This window comes from Podarcis pityusensis (assembly GCF_964106645.2).
Source record: "Podarcis pityusensis genome assembly, chromosome: 5".
Lineage (NCBI taxonomy): Eukaryota > Metazoa > Chordata > Lepidosauria > Squamata > Lacertidae > Podarcis > Podarcis pityusensis.
The window spans coordinates 79,336,896-79,355,599 of NC_138032.1; the positions used below are offsets into that span (position 1 = coordinate 79,336,896).

The 18,704-nt window shown below is 41.4% G+C and overlaps 1 long non-coding RNA gene across 1 annotated transcript; it reads right to left on the reverse strand.

Moving 5' to 3' along the window:
- Positions 1-11,962: 11,962 nt before the first annotated feature.
- Positions 11,963-17,941, reverse strand: LOC308476998. The gene is made up of 3 exons (XR_013986329.1): positions 17,297-17,941; positions 12,678-12,863; positions 11,963-12,146 (listed from the first exon to the last, which is right to left on the reverse strand). It is a non-coding gene; the product is annotated as an uncharacterized lncRNA (long non-coding RNA).
- Between the last annotated feature and the right edge of the window lie 763 nt (positions 17,942-18,704).

Genomic DNA, 18,704 nt, shown 5'->3' on the forward strand with positions numbered 1-18,704 from the left:
AAACTCTGCAACCTCCAAGTGTCACCTTCTCTTTCTATTATTTCACAATATTTTGCCCAGCCACCCCCCATATTAAGTATTTTTGTGGCCTTAGCCTCCATCGGTGATAACCACCTCGGAGTCTTATTTTCAATTAAGTCCTTGTATTTAGTCCAGACAATGAACAAAGATTTCCTGACAATATGGTTTTTAAACATCTTGTGAGACTTCACCTTGTCGTACCACAAATATGCATGCCATCCAAAAGCATTGTTAAACCCTTCCAGATCTAGGACATCAGTGTTTTCTAACAAAAACCAATCTTTCATCCAGCAGAAGGATGCAGCTTCATAATACAACCTTAAGTCCGGCAGGGCAAATCCCCCTCTTTCCTTTGCATCTGTTAATATTTTAAATTTTATTCTGGGCTTTTTGCCCTGCCAGACAAACTTCGTAATATCCCTCTGCCACTTTCCAAAACACTCCACTCTGTCCACGATCTGCAGGGCCTGAAACAGAAACAGCATTCTTGGCAATACATTCATCTTAACGGCAGCAATTCTTCCCAACAAGGAAAGTTTCAATCTTGACCAAATTTCTAGGTCCTTTTTGATTTCGGTCCAACATTTTACATAATTGTCTTTAAATAGATTCAAATTTTTCCCGGTCAAGTTAACCCCCAGGTATTTCACTTTTTTAACCACATTTAATTCTGTTTCCTTTTGAAACCCATCTATTTCTGAAGGTGTCAAGTTTTTTACCAAGACCTTAGTTTTTTGTTTGTTTAACCTAAATCCCGCCACCCGACCAAACTCAGAAATTAGTTCTAAAGCTCTTTTTGTGCTAGATTCTGGCTCCTGTAATGTCAAAACCAAATCATCTGCAAAAGCCTTCAGTTTATATTGTTTTCCTCCGACCTGTATTCCTTCCACCTGCTGATCCTTCCTGATCAAGTTAAGCAACACCTCCAGGACAGAAATAAATAGCAAGGGTGATAAGGGGCACCCCTGTCGTGTTCCTTTTTCAATTTTAAACTCCTCTGTCACCACATTATTTACTATCAATTTAGCTTTTTGCTCTGAATAGATTGCTTCAATACCATTTTGGAACGCCCTTCCCACTCCCATCCCTTCCAAATTTTTCTTCATAAACTTCCAAGATATATTATCAAAGGCTGCAAACTAGATATGCAGTTTTGACTACATGTTTTTGCAAGCAATTTCCCCAAATAATCTTTGCATGTAATTTTTCACTAATGGATGAATCATGCATGTATACTAACAGTATACATATTTTCGTACACCCTGTTTGGTTGGAGAACTGCATTACGAAAGTCAGAGAATTTCAAAGGATAATGGTTTCCGGTTCACATATTGGCTTGGGATGTGTGATGTAGACAGTTTCTCATTAAAATGCAAATAAAGTTGATGCTGTCTTCTATCCCTACATCCAACTCAGTCTTATGTTACTTTGCTGCTTCTTTGTTCACTTTCTGATGTTGCACCAACAGAGCAGAATTTTCCCAGTTCTTGCCAAGCTCCTTGAACTTAATTTCTCTCATCCCTCCCACCTCCCTTTGTCTTCTTGAGTCCTTGGGCACTTTTTGATGGCAGCACGCTGATGTTCAAAATCCCCCAGAGACATCTACACACTTGAACTTCGGTTGCACTTTTCCTGACCTGGAACAGACGTGGATCAGGAAAACTCATAGGAAATAGCAGTCAGATGTGTTCCTTAAGTGACACAGAAACAAAAGCTCCATGCAAACTGGGTTCCATTTTAAAGCCTCTTTGCACATTACATTTTATTTTTGTCAGTGTACACCTAATTTTTTTTTTTTTTACACTGTACACCTACAAATGTAAATCAAGAATGGGAGAAACAGGTGTCTGAAAACAGAGATTTCAGGCAGTCAGCTTGTCAGAAAGCTGGAGTTATTTCAGCTATATATTCATATATAGGTTGAAGATAACAATAGCGTTCTATAGCATTGGGTCACCAGATATTGTTGGACTACACCGGCCATCATCCCCAGCCAGCAATTGTCATGGATGATTTGAGTTTTAGTCCAACAACTTCTTGTGACCCAAGGTTGAAGAACACTGTCCCAGAATTCCACACTTTTCTGAATCTCGGAAACTGTGTGGCCTGCCATGTCTGCCTAGATACAATGAGGAAGACCCATGACAATGCAGGCCCCTCCCATTCTGACCTAACTATCTCCTGAAATATTGTGCAGAAGTGCCATGTGATTGGTTCTTAGATCTTTTCAGGATCAAGCTCTGACAACCGTGGCAGAGGAAGCTGGTTGTTGAAAAAGCCTTAGAGCAGATAAAAGTGCCAATGGCAAGGTAGAAATTCATGAGAGTGTGAGGTGCATGGAACAACAGACACACAGGCAGATGTGGGGAAGGGCCATGGAAGTAACCCAGCAAGACCAAGTGGAGGAGTTGGGCAGCTTCCATCAAGGAGGTGTCAGCAGACTGCTTCTATGACTCTGTAATTCTTATGATTTCTGGATTGCTGGTGGAGTTCCATAAGCTCTTCTCCCTTAGCAGGCCAGTGGTGTCTCTTCCCTTACCCTGATTGGAGTGTAGCTGCTTTGAGTGTCTATAGGATTGGTTGAATGTCTTCCTGTTATGTAGAAGGCCTAAGACTAAGAAGGACAAAACCTCTATTCCTTTCTCCTTAAATGATACAGATTTTGTTCAGTTTGCTCGGTAATCTATTATCACATTTCTCTGGGGACCCCATCTGCATTATGTAAGTGGCTTTATTAACAAGTTCTGAGTAGATGTAGAAGCTTTCTCCATGAGATCAGCACCCCTACTTTTTGCAGATTCAGAGCCCATGTACCCTGGATTTTGCTGCTTGGATGATTGCAGAACAGATCCAGTCCTTAGGCGAAATCTGATCCTGTGAGGAGGTTCTTTTAAAACAACAGTCTCTGCTAATAACACATCCAATTGTGTATAATTTCCTCCTGCAAAGCATTGCAATTTGGGACTTCCATAATCTTTTGCATACAACCCACTCATTATTAGCTGCTGCAGCTATATGCAAATGCCAATTTTCACATAGCGTGATCGTAGGAAAATAGCTATTTTCTCAAGGGATGAGGTACATGGTGAAAAAATGCCAACTTATACTGGGTATAATTCAAAAGATGTTTCATTGGTTTCAGCATTGTGAGTTAAAATTCATATACTTTTTTTAAAAAAAAACCATAGTGGGAAATAACGATCTCTAATGCAAATGTCATTGCGGTGTTAAACTACTAAAACCATTGTTCCAGAGTTGTAGACATCTAGAGCAGCCCTTTGTGGGACCCATTCCCTGAACTTTCTGTCCTGTGTGTGCATGTGTATAAACACCTTCCAGCTCTACAAGAAAAATCTATGCAGCCCATATCTTTTCCAAAAAACCCTTCAAGCTCCATTGTTCACTGTTCTGGCCATTGAGTGAGAAGGCTAGGGGCCTAATTGACAAACACTTGGCTTTTTTATTATTAAAATGTGGTTGTATTCTGTCAAATTGTTTAATAAACTAAATCTTACAGAGCAATCCTAACTAAATAAAAACTACTCAAAACTCTGTTCAGGAGTCTTTGGCTACTGCTGGCCCTAGGTCACATGGCTGAGCTGAACAGGGTTTGGAATAGGTACCAAGTCTCTCCTTGACCTGCCCCCACCACAACCCTAGAAAGGCCCTTTTGGGGGACTTAAACCGGCATAAGTTATGCGCTCTTAAGTTTTGATGGCTGAACCATGGAAAGCCCAAGACCCACCAAATCAAAACTCTTTCATCCTGGGAGATCTACGGTTTGGGATGCACGGTTAGACAACCTGTGCTGTTGCACACTGATGCGTAATGCTCCCCTGGCTTCTCCATTGTAAGATCTCCAGCTATAAGCCTGGCTCGTTTTTCTGCAGCCCATATTCCCCTTGTATTGCTAAAATGTTTGACAACTTTTGCTCTAACTTTTAGCTGCCGTGGTGAATATCGTTGTGAGCACAGCAGGGCAAAGGCCCACCAGAGGCAGGTAAACAGAGTGGAAACCCAAGAAAGAAAAGCAAATCTAGCATCCAGGCAAATGAATGATGATATTTTCATGCAAATTTTTCTGGTATGAGCTACAGCCTGGGCTAGAGCAACGTAATGCACATTGATACTGAGGGAGCTATTTACACACTGCTTCCCTGGTGTTATCAGTTGGTGGGATATAATGAATGCAGCTGACATGACACATATCCAAATTAGCCATAACCAGTTGAATCAATTGGCTATGGCAGTGTTTACAAACTTCCTAGCCTCAGGGAACCCTTTCCATATTTGACTGCCAAGGATCTAATCTGCACTGTATTCTTCTGGGGCACATTCTAGAGCACACTTGTCAGTTTACGCAGGCAGTCAGCCAGGCCTCGGATGCCCCCAACGCTCCCTCCCCTTTGGTTACAATGGAAGATCAGTGATGGTGGATCAGCTGCCAGTCATTAAGAAGACACAAGACAATAAGTATTAAAATAGTCCAAATAGGAAGTTAAGTCCAGAAGTTGTCAGATCTTCCAACAGGTTTCACAAAGGGACAAGCAATGTCTACCCCATTGCTCAGAATTTTGTTGAGATAAATAGTATCTTGATCTGATTGTGATGGTGTGTTATCAGCAGCCTGAAGAGACAGCTGGGTGGAGAGCAGAGGACATGATTATCTAGGGCCAGGGGAATACAGCAGGCAGGGGAAGCATGTATAGTAGTCAAGCAGGTAAGGCCCATGCTGACTGTTGCCCTGGCAAAGCCCAGTTCTGAATCTTTTCTAGGTAACTTAAATCTTTTATAGGTAGGATCTTCAGTGGAAACCAATTGGATGCTTAGGTGGACAGATTTGACTTGGATCCTGGGAGCACATTATAGCCCTAGGAACCTTTCGCTCTCTAGCCCTGAGTGGCTCAGTGCAGGGGGTAGCCAGAAGAGAGCCAATCCTTCCTGTTTCTAGCTTCAGCAGCTCTTTTCAAATGTTTAATGGGTGTAAATCAAATAATAATAATAATAATAATAATAATAATAATAATAGTAAGGTAAAGGACCCCTGGACGGTTAAGTCCAGTCAAAGGTGACTATGGGGTTGCGGAGCTCATCTTGCTTTCAGGCCAAGGGAGCCGGCGTTTGTTCACAGACAGCTTTCCGGGTCATGTGGCCAGCAGGACTAAACCGCTTCTGGAGCAACGGAACACCATGATGGAAACCAGAGTGCACGGAAATGTTGTTCAGCTTCCTGCCACAGCGGTACCTACGGTATTTATCTACTTGCACTGGTGTGCTTTCAAACTGCTAGGTTGGCCAAAGCTGAGACAGAGCAACGGGAGCTCACCCAATCATGCCAATTCGAACCGCCAGCCTTCTGATTGGCAAGCCCAAGAGGCTCAGTGGTTTAGACCACAGCGCCACCCGCTTCCCTAGCAAATGAAATAGACACCGGACAGCATGGGATTGTGGTAGCACTCTCTGCTGAGTAGACTGCCAATGGTTTCTCATCCAGGGCTGAATGAGACCAGCCCCACTTCATTTGTGGCTAGAACTATGGAAGAATCTGCTGTGGGGGATTCTGCTGCTGTACTGGGTGGAGAAGACCCTCCTCAGGGAGATTATGACAATTGAGATCAGGCAAATGCTCAGCAGCCATTTCTGATGGATTATTTTTGAATTATGAGTTTGTACTGGTTTGTTAGATTGCTTGTTTTTGCTTTGTTTATATGCTGTTGTGTTTTTGGAAATGATTATATTGTCAGGAATGTTGCTCGCTAACTTTTCATGCTGTGTTTCGATTTTAAGCTGCTTTGAGCTCAATAGTGTTGGAAAAGTATCATAAACAAATTAAATCAAAATCGAACGCCCCATAAGTATTGACTTGTCCAGGAGATTCGACATATTGCATATATGCATATACAGAACCCAGACAAGTGGATTTGTTGCAACAGATAACTTTTAATCCAGTTTAATTGCACATATACATTTCTGGTATACAACCTCATCCCTCTTGCAAAATGGAGGGGACCTGAGATATGTTCTGGGCAGCCATGGTAGGCAAGCAGTATGGAGAGATTAGTGGAAACAGAAGTAACACAGAGGTTGGGATCTCTCTCATAAACTAACCAAGGACTTAGACATGACCTTCAGTGTTTAGTAATGTAAGAGAAATTCAAGTCTGACTGGTCATGCATCCAGAAGAGCTAAATTAATCTATCAAGCTTCAAGGTGAAAATTGAAGTGGCAAATATGAGGGAAATGACTTTTCCAATAACACGATCTTCAGCAACTCCTGCATTCCAGGTCTACCCATTCAAATAAAATTGGGAGTGGAAAAATCCTGTGATTGATTTAGAAATACACAATTGGCAATTAAAAGAGCTATAAATACTCCCTTCTCCCTATTCAAGCCTCCTGAGAACTTCCCTTTGCTTCAAACACAGCTGCACTGGTGTCAGTGAAAGTTTTGTTTTTGACCTTAGCAAAACCAGTAGAAAAGAATGTATTTTTTTAAGGACATTTCAAAAGCATTTTTAAAATATTTATAAAACCCATGTCAGAGACTAATGGTATCATATGATATAAAACATGACTTTTAAGATGCTCCTCTAATTCCAGGTTCAAAACAAACCATTTTGTACTAGTGTTTCCTTCTGCTCTCCTAAGGTATGAATGGGTTAGGAAGAACATGACCAGTTAATGCCACTTCATCCTACCTCAAGTACCTATAGACATACATACAAAGAATTGCTTAGAATATGTAAGCTAATCATTCTTTTCTTCCAGGACCAATACAGGGATGGGTACCTGTGACTCTCCAGCTGCTGCTGGACTACAATTCCTATCATCCCTGACCATTGCCCATGCTGGCTGGGGTAGATTTGATTTGGGTTTCCCCACTGCTGCTGGAGGCAGATACAGGCTCTCAAACTCACCCTTTGCCTAAAATGACTATGATTCATTTTAGTGATTCTGAGGACCACCATGACCTGCATACTTCTCTACTGGACTTCTTGTACAGGGTCTTTGGGAAAGAGACAGCATTCTAAGTGCCCATCACCGCCCCTCGGACTCCTTTTGACCTCCAGCCTAGAAATCCTACACAAGGTTAGAGACACCCACCACGGTTCCACAAGTCCCTTTCTCCATCATTGTCTCAAACAACAGTCCACCAGGGTCCACAGATGAGATCATTTCCTGGTGGTGCAGACTGTGGCCAAGCTTGAAAGACCCAATACTAGAAAGAAGGGCTAAGGTGTAAGGGGTTAATTGTCATAAATATATGACATATATATGTGCTTTTCAAATTTTACAAATATTTTTCAGCAACCATCAAAACATACATCTTATATCCACTGACTTCCTATTTACCCTTCCATGGTATTTTTTTCGTACCTTATAAAGCTGCTATATCACTTATATTTTACCCATTATATACGTTAATTATAAATCATTAAACTACCACTTCTCATCAGCTGCTATTCTTCAAATCCTGCATACGTTTTAACATAACCACGATTTTTTTTTAAATAATCTACAAAGTATTTCTATTCTTCAATAATTTTTTCTTCATTCTGTTCTGTAATTCTCAGTTAGTCTAGCCATCCCAGCATATTCCATTATCTTCATAAGCCATTCTTCTTTCGTCGGGACTTCCTCTTCTTTCCATTTTTGCGCACAGTGTATTCTTGCTGCTGTCATAGCATACATAAACAAATTAAACAATTCCCTCATAAGCTTTGGTCCAGTTATACCTAACAGAAAGACCTCAGGTTTCTTGGGAATCATCAAGAAGGGGTTAATTGTCAGTCCTCTTAAACCACCCACTTGCCTTCTATAGTATGACATCTTTCCAGCTGCTTGATTGGAACTGGTCTACTATTTTCAAATATAGTTTTCATTTAGAAAAGCACCGCTATTGTGTGAGAAGGATAGAACTGGCAGAATCTGAACACACACACACACACACACAGAGGGAGAGAGAGAGAGAGGGAGAGAGAGAGAGAGAGAGAAGCTTCCCCATTTATTCTTTAAAGGCACATCTTGTCATTCCATTATTTCAGCTAAAAATATGGGGGAATTGTTTATGGCTGTTTTCCATTATTCCCCTGAAAGATATTTTGTTCCTGCTTTGCTGCAACATTGCTACATTGTCAGAACACAAGATCAAGGATAAGAATACTCATAAAGCCATTCTGGCAATCAATAAAAATCTAATAATAAAAGAGAGAGGGCTGGTAGATGCTAGATATTAATTATCGGAACTCCCGTAAATGCACAAAAGTTGAGCTTCGACACTAATAGGGTTCCAGTTTAATAGTGACACTAGTAGGCTTTCAAGGGCACTCATTCATGCAAAGGAAAGGAAAGTTAATGGCAAAGCACAGCGAGAGGATGTAAATAATAATGAGTCCAGCATATGTTGCCCTGATTTGGAAGGAGAAAGAGGCCTCAGTTTTTTTGGGGGGGGGCAGGGGGCATTTTCTCACATCTCCGAGTGGGGGAAGAGAACTCTAGAACCCCAGAATTATAATGTATTCTTTCAGAATTAAAATCAGTGGCGCCGCTTCACATGAATGACGTCCATGCGTGCAAAAGGTATTTTATGAATGCCAGAGAGTGTAGTAACACTTTTATTGCCTAAAAGTGACTACGCAGCCCTAACAAACTCCCTCATGCAGACCTTACTTGTGCTTCAGTCCTTGTCCTAGTTCTCCTTCCACATAGTTCTCCTTCCGTTTTTTGTGCTATACTACATAAGGCATTGCCTGTATTTTTGTGGAATCACATTTGGCTACAAAAGGTTTGCTTTTTTAATTGAGTCGAGAGCAAGAAGTGCCTGAACTCAGAAATGTTTCCTTTCTGTGTTTCAAAAGAAGGCCAAGTCAGAGCAATGTTCAAGGTCCTTTTCTTTCCCTGCTTTTTTTTTGGGGGGGGGGAGGGCAGAGAATAGACATCATTAACTGATCTGTTAGAAAGCTGTAGGAAGTGGTTTCCATACCCTTTGGGTGGCATGGAGGATAGCTTCTGCCCCAACAGAATGAGAGATGAGGGAGAAAGCTTGGGGGGTATGTATTGTTGCTTGCTAATATGTCAGTATTTTTCCAGGTTTTTCTGAGTCTCATTGGGTTGACATGTGAGTGGGTTGTTGATTGATGTGAAATGGACTTATGGGAGTGGTTTCAGAGTGTGGAGAATGCAATTGCGAAGGTATACTAGAATAGTAAGCTTGCATATATGGGTCCAGAGTGTTTTTGTTTCTGATTGATACAATCATGTAAGAATGTTTTTGGGAGGTGCTGAATGGGATGTATTTTTAGCTGTAGTTAGATTAAGTTGTGTTTATTGTTGTATAGGTGTGTTGGGGATTTAACTAGGCTGGCTTGTTAAATGATTGATTTGGCATATGGTTGAGTTGGTTTTCCTTTTACTTGTTAATCGCTCTATTGAAAATTGTGGAATTCATACATTTAGTTGATTTTCATTTGCAACATTCCATTTTTTATGTTTAGAGGATATTTTAAAGCTGCGTTTTACAGTGTGAATTCTTCCCTTGTGTTTTTGTAGTGCAAATTCTTATTTTGATGCTAAAGAGGATGCTCTATTTCATTGCTGATTGTATTATTATTATTATTATTATTATTATTATTATTAATACCCTGCCTATCTGGCTGGGTTTTCCCAGCCACTCTGGGCAGCTCCCAATAGAATATAAAAAACTGTGCTCAAATATTAAAAACTTCCCTAAACAGGGCTGCCTTCAGATGTCTTCTAAAAGTCAGGTAATTGTTTATTTCCTTGACATCTGATGGGAGGGCGTTCCACAGGGCAGGTGCCACTACCAAGAAGGCCCTCTGCTTGATTGTGTCTTATAAGGTGTGGGAATTCTCTGGGTATGCGGGAGTTGCTTTGTTGTTGTTCCACTTTAAGATTTGCTTAAATATAAATGGTATCCAAACTGTCCAAATAAAATAAATTAAATGTTTTGCAAATACCAGTCACCCCAGGCCTGGCCCTACTGTTTGGCAGAGTGCAGCAGCCTCCTCAGATGACAGTGAAGACCAAGTTGTGAGCACCATGTAGCCTGTCCTGTACCCTCCATAAGTTAGCCTGCTGTCCTCGGGTGCAGTGGAACATGCTGTCCTGTCACAAGATTTGAGGCAAAATTCTGGTGCCAGTCCTGTTGGCTTCCATATGTAGAATGGAGTGGAGACCTTGTTCTCACATAACTTAAATGTACTGTGTTGGCCCTGCTGCAGGGCTGCCATCCCAGTTTTGTTCTAGTCATGTCTAATGAAGGTTCAGTAGTCAGCTCTACATAGTTTCGTTGGGTCAGTTGTGTTAATTATAATTGTTTCATTGTGCATTGTAATGGAAAATAGCTCTGTATGTGTATTGCTGAAGGTTTAACATTGGAAAATTCCATCGAAGCTTCAGCTGTGCTGGTCAAGGAAGCTGCGCTATCCCTCCAGCTCATGTGCCAGAGATACAAGATGGCTTCCACAGCTGACAGGTGGGAAAGCAGTGGCAGCAGCTACTCTATCCTGCACACCAGATGCTAGGTAGGAAGCCTCAGCAAAGCACAGGCACAGCTGCGTCTCAGGCTCCTGAGGAGACTCTCCCCAGGGCCCTTTTTGGGCTCTGGGGAGAGTTTCCTCAGGAGCCAGAAGGACTCTCCAGGGTGCTCCCAATATATTTGATTTCAGTTACATACATGGAAGTGCAGAACACAACCCCACAAAAATTAGGAGTTGTCTGTATGTAAAGCGATAAAACAAATACGGGGCTTTTCCACCCTTCTGTTTGTCTTGCTGCTTTTGCCTGGGAATACCCACAGTTACCATTGAACTGGAACAGGTGTTAATTGTTGGTGAGTGTATGTGTATGTGTGTGTGTGTGTGTGTGTGTGTGTGTATAATGTTTATTCTGATTTTCCCTAGTAAACAGTAGATTTTCCCAGGGAAAGTGGCAGGACAAATGAAAAACTGATCTGAGCCGTGCCTAGAAAAAGCCTATTGGGCCCATGCTTTCTAGGCACAGGACAAGCAGAGGTGTGGGTGAGCCCACAACCTCAAAATCCATAAACTAAAATTGTACTCAATCAATACCATTCCACGCACACAAATTCTGTACCCACTAACAGCGGCGTAGCTAGCCGCTTGGGTGCTTGGGGTGGCGCGCGCGCCCTGCAGCCGGGGGCAGAGCAAGCTGCCCATTGGGGTGGCCCAAGCTGCCTATGGGGGTGGGGCGAGCCAAGGCAGGGCATGCTGCATGGAGCCTCTCTGCAGCCTCCCCCTCAGCTGTAGGGCAAGCCCCAGGCTGCTCGAAAAAGCAGCACAGAGCTTGCAGGCAGTCCGCACACTGCCTCCCCCTCAGGAGAGATGTGTGGCTCAGGCACGCTACAGGCCCTGCAGTGTGATACGCAGGGCCCTCCTAGTTACCTAGCTACGCCTCTGAATTAGGCAGATTCATGGAGGAGAGGGCTGTTGAAGGCTACTAGCCATAAAGGCCGTGCTCTGCCTGCGAAGTTGGAGACAGCAATGTTTCTGGTTTTTGGCAATCACTCGAGGGGAGAGTGTTCCTGCAGTGGCATAGGAAGGGGCATGAGGTGGGTGCGGGAGTTATTTTTTCAAAAACACATATTTTTGCCATTTTGTCAACTCCCTCAGTGATGACACCCAGGGCAGACCGCACCCACCACACCCCCTTTCCTACACCACTGCCCACTAACACACTCTTACCTCAACATTCACCCACTTTCGCCCACATGAACACTTCTCTATCTGAATCTCTCTCTGAATTCACTTCAATTTCATTTTTCAGAGAATTCACCAGAAAACAGCACAAAGCAGTGAATTAAGCAGCTCACTGCTGGGGCTACAGCTGCACCATTTCCCTGCCTCCATTTGCAACTTCAAAGCTCTAGCACGTAAAGGAAAAAACAAACAAAACAAAAGCATTTTGCTTCACAATCAGTTTGTCATTCAGCCTTGTTTTAGGACAGAGAACATGGTCAGGCGGGAAAAACAATTTGAACTTATATTGGTATAAGGCCTACAGAATCTGTATGGTAGTATCTTAAGTTCTTTTTCAGATCTTCAGAGGAAGAGAATGGATAACCTTGGAATAAACAGCCCTTTTCTCTGCAGAAAATAGACACAGTTGTCACAATTAACACACTGTCTTCCTGATTTGAAGAAGAAAAATCAATAGCCCATGGGTCTATTTGCATGACAATTTGAGTATTTGTTTTCAGACTTGTCTGAATTATTTCCCTGTCAGTCATCTTGGGACAATATAGCTAGATGTATCTGTGCTTTAAATGAGGAACTGATTAGCAATAGCTTACGTATCCCGGCCAGCTCAAGACATTTTGCTGCCTGAGGAGAAGGTCAAGATGGCACATACCATTTGAACTGGTAGTGAATAGACAGTATCCTTCACTACACTTGGGGGCAGCAAACTTGTGTAGTGGGTGCAGGTCAGCTACATGGGGCTCATAGCTCTGTCTACTCCCCACACCTCAGCATCCGAAGGTGGTAGTGGTGGAAATACCCATGTATTAAAAAGCAAAGGAACTGTGCCCTTGACCAGACAACTGCCTGCTCCCAGAAAAAGAAGTTTAGAGACATACTGAGAAATCACACACCCTTTCTCATGGGTGCTAACATCACCTGGAGAATTTCTTTCGATCCTGTGCCATGGGAGATTTAGTCAAGGGTAAGAGAGAGAGAGAGCGCAGTCCTCGGCGATGACCTTTAAATATCATCTGGAGCACAGTTCATTTGAGGGATGTAGCAAGCCAGCAAAGCATGATTGCAGTGACATTAAGATAGGGTTGCCAGATGTCCAGGGATGACCTGGAGAGAACAGGAATTGACAGCCTCACCTGATGTCCAGGACAACCATCATTTTTAGACATATCATTCTAAGAGTAAAATAGGAATGGTATCAAAATCAAATAGCAGTCTAAAATAGTAATGTGCTAATGTTGTCTCTTATGGGCTGTCATCTTGTCTCTTCACCCTGTCAGGGTTTTGTTTTTGTTTTTTACCTTACAGGAGAGAAAAAGGATATGATTCTCCTGTTCTTTCTATGCCTGCCTTGCTCCCTCTGTGACCTGAAAATACACAGTGGTTATCTTGTTGAAAGGCTGTTTTGCACATAATGTGAAAGTGGTGACAGTGGATTATTCTTCTTTCTCAAGTGTCTATAGTAGCCATGCACAGTATGTGTGTTTGTTTCTGTGTGTGTATGTGTATGGCAAAACACAGGCTCTGCCTAAGAGAGCAGTCTTCTCCAGGTTACCTGTTTATTGAGCATTCATCCTGATTTGCTTGCAAAAAAAAGAAGCTTGCACAGAGGTTATGCTGAGCTGTTCTTCAGAAATGTTTGTGGTGCATAGGGATGTAAGAAGGCATCACTTTTTGTTCCAACCTGTATTTGTCACATGTAACGCTGTTTCCCTTCCGCTTCAGTTTGTTCTCTGCCAAAAATATTATTTCTCTTGTTGTCCACTGTGATGAAATGATGTACTTTACATAATGTCAATGCAACTAAATTAATTTAGTATGTAAATTAATTCCATATGCAAATTAATTAAGTTACATTATTCTACTCCGTTCATGTCAATGCAACACAGTGCAAATGGGAAGAAAAGTAATCAATTATGCATTGTTCGTGAACTGGTGGCAGCAACAACTGTGAATGAGGTTGGTTGGAAGTGCTAGCAAACCTTGCAGCTTGGGTGAATTAGATTTGAATAATCATAGTTGCTGGAATTCAATGGCTTTATTCATGCAGGAACTATTTACAGAATGAGTGATTAGAGAGAGAAAAATGGCAGACATCTCCCAATCTCAAAATGTCTCAGCTTTTAGGGGTGGAGTTAACTTAGACAAAGAAGCTATAAACAGGAGGTGGCTACATCACTAGACATGTGTGTTTTAAAGTAACATATGTATTAGCTAAAAGCACACGGGGATTAAATGCATTTCCTTTTCTCCAACAGTAAGAACTCCCCCCCCCCCAGAACAGTTTGTGGAGGGATGAGAGGGTGGGCTTATTCCATCTAGTAAGCCTAAATGCTTGCCCTGACAGACCGATCACCTTTGTGCAATATTGAATTCCTCCCCATGTCTCAAGCCCAACTATTTTACCTTGGGAGAATTCTGGTTGCACTATTCAAGCTAGGCACCTGTCTCCTGGCATCCATGAACTCTTGAGCAACTGCCACAAGTTGTCAAGAAGCAGCACCACTGTGGCAGGATAATCCATGAGCTTTCTGTGTAGCAGAAATGCAGCTTTGTGTGGTTGAGGTGGACTAAAATCAACTGGAATGGGCAACTCGGCAGAGATACCATCTCTTGGAAATTGGTTAGCGGCAGGTGTGTTTCTGAACATTTTATCTGCTTGTGTTGTTCAGTGATGTGAATCTGACATGCCCCCGAACAACAGCAAGCACACAGATGTTGAGCCCCTTGAGGTTTTCTCTGATGTCAATGAGTATCATGAAGCCATGCCTTCTGAATAAAATTAAGACCTTCAATTACTAAAATGGTTTCTCTCCTGATCAGGCCTGCCCTTTCCCAGATACACTCCTCTTGGTCTTCGAGACACACAAATCTTTGTGTCTCTGTCAGGCTGCTATCCTTTGAATAACATGTTTCTTTGACAATCTCAGAATTATATAGATATGTTTCTCTCACTTGCATTTCAACAATATCAAAATATTTGTGTGGCTAGATAACTTGATACAGATCAGTATCACACAATGCCACTTTAATTATATCTCCTCTGACTTTTAAGTGATGAAAAGATATATCCCATGTTTAATTTGGTGGTGCAGTTTATTTGTTTTTATTTAAAGAGATATTTATAAACCACTTACTCATTAAAAAATACTTAAATTAAATCATTATAAATTATAAAATCATAAAATATAAAACAAATGATTTAATCTGGTCCTGATGTGTCAGGGAGCAATTTTTCTATATGCACAGCTTCATTCAGAGAACAGCATAATTTTCATATAGAAAATCATATTGTGAGCTTTGAATAAAGACTTAGTAAAACAGAATATAATGCAATATAGCATTTAGAAAATATAGATTAAGAGTGACATAAGAATAGCATTATAATTGTGCTGTCAAAGCAATCAGTTGTTTTAATGTGAAGCTTAGGCTTGCTGTTTTTTTATCTAGCTGAAGATTTGTCCTCAGAACTTCCCGAGCTGCCTTAGTTTGTTTTTTTTATTAGGAAACCTAGATTTCTTTATTTTTTTATCATTCTTAGCACCTTAGAATAAAGGTCATTGTCACCCAATCAATGGTGTGGGTCCAGATCATGTTGTTTTCTGCTAGGTGAAGGAGAGGTGTGTGTGACCAAGGGCTAAAAAGGAGGAGAGAAAAATGAGCCTGTGAAATATTTTATATTGATCAGTGACTGGACCAGGTTTTTCCATCTTGCCTCTCAAATTCATCACTTAAGCAAACCCATGACAGAAGCTGCTAAAGGCCGGCCATAATCTAAGGAAAAGCGTAAATGAAATCACTGCTTTTTGGCAGTTATTCATATTCTTGCATAGTCTTTAAAACAATCCAGTAATGTTATAATTTCACATTTGTTGAGGTGCCCATTGTTGTTTTCTTTAGCACCTTATCCCTGAGACCTAAGGTGCCAAAATGTGTCACTGTGATTTAGCAAAGGTTCCAAGCAGCTCACTTTTCAATTGTCATCCATTTTGGCCCAGCATGGCTGCTCCAATGTTTACTCAAGTTGGTGGTCAAGTTGGACCTAGCAAGGCCCAGATGTGCATCAAGGGATAGTCAAGATTTGAGGTTGCTGCTGCCAATGTTATTCTGCTTCCGTCATTCTGGACAGATTCATCGGAGCAACACAGGTGCATTATAACAATTTCACTTTTGTTTGTTTGGCAGTTTCTAACAGGTGGCGAGCTTGTTCCTGTGAAGTGACTATAATCTCAAAAACCATACAGTCGTTAGTTTTCAAGCCAATGCAAAGATATGAAAGCTTAGAGAGTCCACCCCACCTCCTTAGCAATGTGTCTAGAATTTTGTACGTCAACTTTATTTCGAAGAATCCCAAGAGATACATTTCAAAAAGTGCAACGTACACGAGCTGAAATTCAGCATGTTTAAGCCTTATTGATTTCAGTGGGTGAGATGTTACGTAGTCAATGTGGAAGCAAGCTCCTTGGGACAGGAATCTTTTATTGCTTGTGCCTCTCTGCAAAGTGATATGGTTTGATATCAATAGCAGACAATTCAGAGAAAAATTAATAATATCTCTCAAATTCTGCTAAAATATAGGCATTGCATTCACAATTAAGCCTGAAAATTGATGGGAGTTTTTTAAAAAATGAAACAAATTTATGTGTGTAACATTGCATATGACATTGGGGCTGTACCAAATATTCTCCAGTTTCAATGGGGGTGTGTGAAATAATAATAATATTTTTTTATATATATACCCCGCCCTCCCCAGCCAAGGCCAGGCTCAGAGTGGTTTACAAGCAATAATAAAAACAAGTTGAATGATTACAACTTAAAAAAAAAATTTAAATACAACATTAAAATTTTGAAATATTAAAATGTAGCCTCATCACAGGAGGAGAAGGAAAAGAAAAAAGAAAGAGAGGGAGGGAATCAAATTGGCTCCAAGCCAAAGGCCAGGCGGAACAACAAATCAATAGTGATTTGGGTGTGTCGAACTATCTCCCTAAAAGCCATTTGACTGTGCAAATGTACCCTCTTTTCACTCCTTTTCTTTTTCTTTTGCCTTAGTCCTTGCTTTACAATCGCCGTGGAATCATTTCTTCTGTCACAGTTACTGCTACCCTTTCTTTCCAAGAGTATTGATGTGTGTGAATGTTGGGTGTGTCTGTGTCCCAGCCAAATGAGGATTATGTAATGAATGAGTAGCTATTGCTGCACTACATAGCCATTACAATTTGGCTACATGATGATACCACTGAAGGTAAATTAAGACAATTGAAAGTGAAGACAATAGATTGATCATATGGGTTATCCCAGCCAATCAGGGATCACACAGCAAACATAATGGCATCACTATGCTACATAGCGAATCATTTTTAGTTATGTGATGATTTCATATGAGAAGCATGAACACAAGAGAGAGATGATAAATAAAAAATAAACCACTATAAAATAAAAGGCCATTGAAACAGGACTCTCCGCCCCCCCCCCCGCCCCAAGATTCTGCTGAATATGTTCCTGAAAACTGGTGGTAGTTTCAGATCAGACCCACTTACCACAACTTCCAGTTTTCTTTTTTTCCCTTTATGGTGATGGTTTATTCCGTGACAACAACTGTTTTGCATTGGTGCTGGTTCATTTGGTAGAATTAACAGTGATTCTGGGCATCTGTGTAGTGTATTGTGACCTCATTGACGGGGTAACCATTGAGGACTCAAAGGATCCATTGGATCAATAACCCATAAAACGAAAACTATATTCACTGCATATTATAAGTGCTCTTTGGGAACTATCAGAGGCTATTGTGAAAATAATTCACATGCCTAAATGTGTGCTTAATTGAGTATGCCTTAAAATCCCTAACTACACATTTAGTCCATCCAAACTGTGTGTTTATACAAGACTTAAATACAGTACATTTACTTCAATGAGCAACATGTTTTTTTAATAACAGTGTAAGATAAAATCCTCCAGTAAAAGGAAGGGCAGTAACCAGAGAAGAGATTTAAAGCAGGGTCCTAAGGAGGTGATGGGAGTTTGCATTCCGTACATTGTGCAATCTTTATGCTCTCGGGAGCAGGGAAAGTCAGCAGAAGCAGAGTCAACCCCTAATTATGCTTGTATTTGCACTTGCTGCTTGAACTCCAGACAGGAGCATTGTTTAATACTTAATTTTGTGTTTATATATTACAGTGGGATGTACTTTATCAGGAAGATGCCTGCAGTTCACAGGTCGCTTTGTAAACCAATAAATGTTTAATTATATTGACCAGTTTGCTGTCTCTATGCCTCTAAGTGAAAATGCTCACAACCGTGCTGAATGGTGTTGATGTAAACAGCTCGCATTGTGAAGGCCAGGGTATATATACATTTAGCAAATTAGCAGGATAATTGTTTTCCCCCCAGGATTCTACTACTTCATGCACCAGCAAGGAACTGCATTATCCCTCCCCCACAAAACCCCCACAAATCCATTAAGAAGATCTAAACTCTTCTCCTTGACATGTTAGTTTTCTATGTGTAGGGGAGGCGCGCCTCCAAGAGAGCCCTTAAACATAAGATTTCCCTTTTCCTACACAGCCTTAATTGGAAGAGTCTGAAGAGCTAGCAGTATATTGTTCCCATTTGACAGGGTCAGCTCTACATTTGAGGGGAAATATCCCCTGGATGGGCCTCCTCCTCTACTTGAGGGCCCAAGTTGACTTTCCTAGCTGTGGTGGCATGATTCTAACAGTCCCGGGAAGGGCTATAACTCAACTCTACATGTAGAAGGTCTCAGGTTCAGTCCCAGCATCTCTAGGTTAGCTTGAAATATTCTCTGTCTGAATGCCTGGAGAGCCACGGGCAGCCAATGCAGAACAGGGGTAACTAACATGGTGCCCTCCAGATGTTGTTGAATTACAACTCCCAGAAGCTCCAGTCAGCATGGTCAATGGGATGGTGATAATAGTAGTCCAACACCAC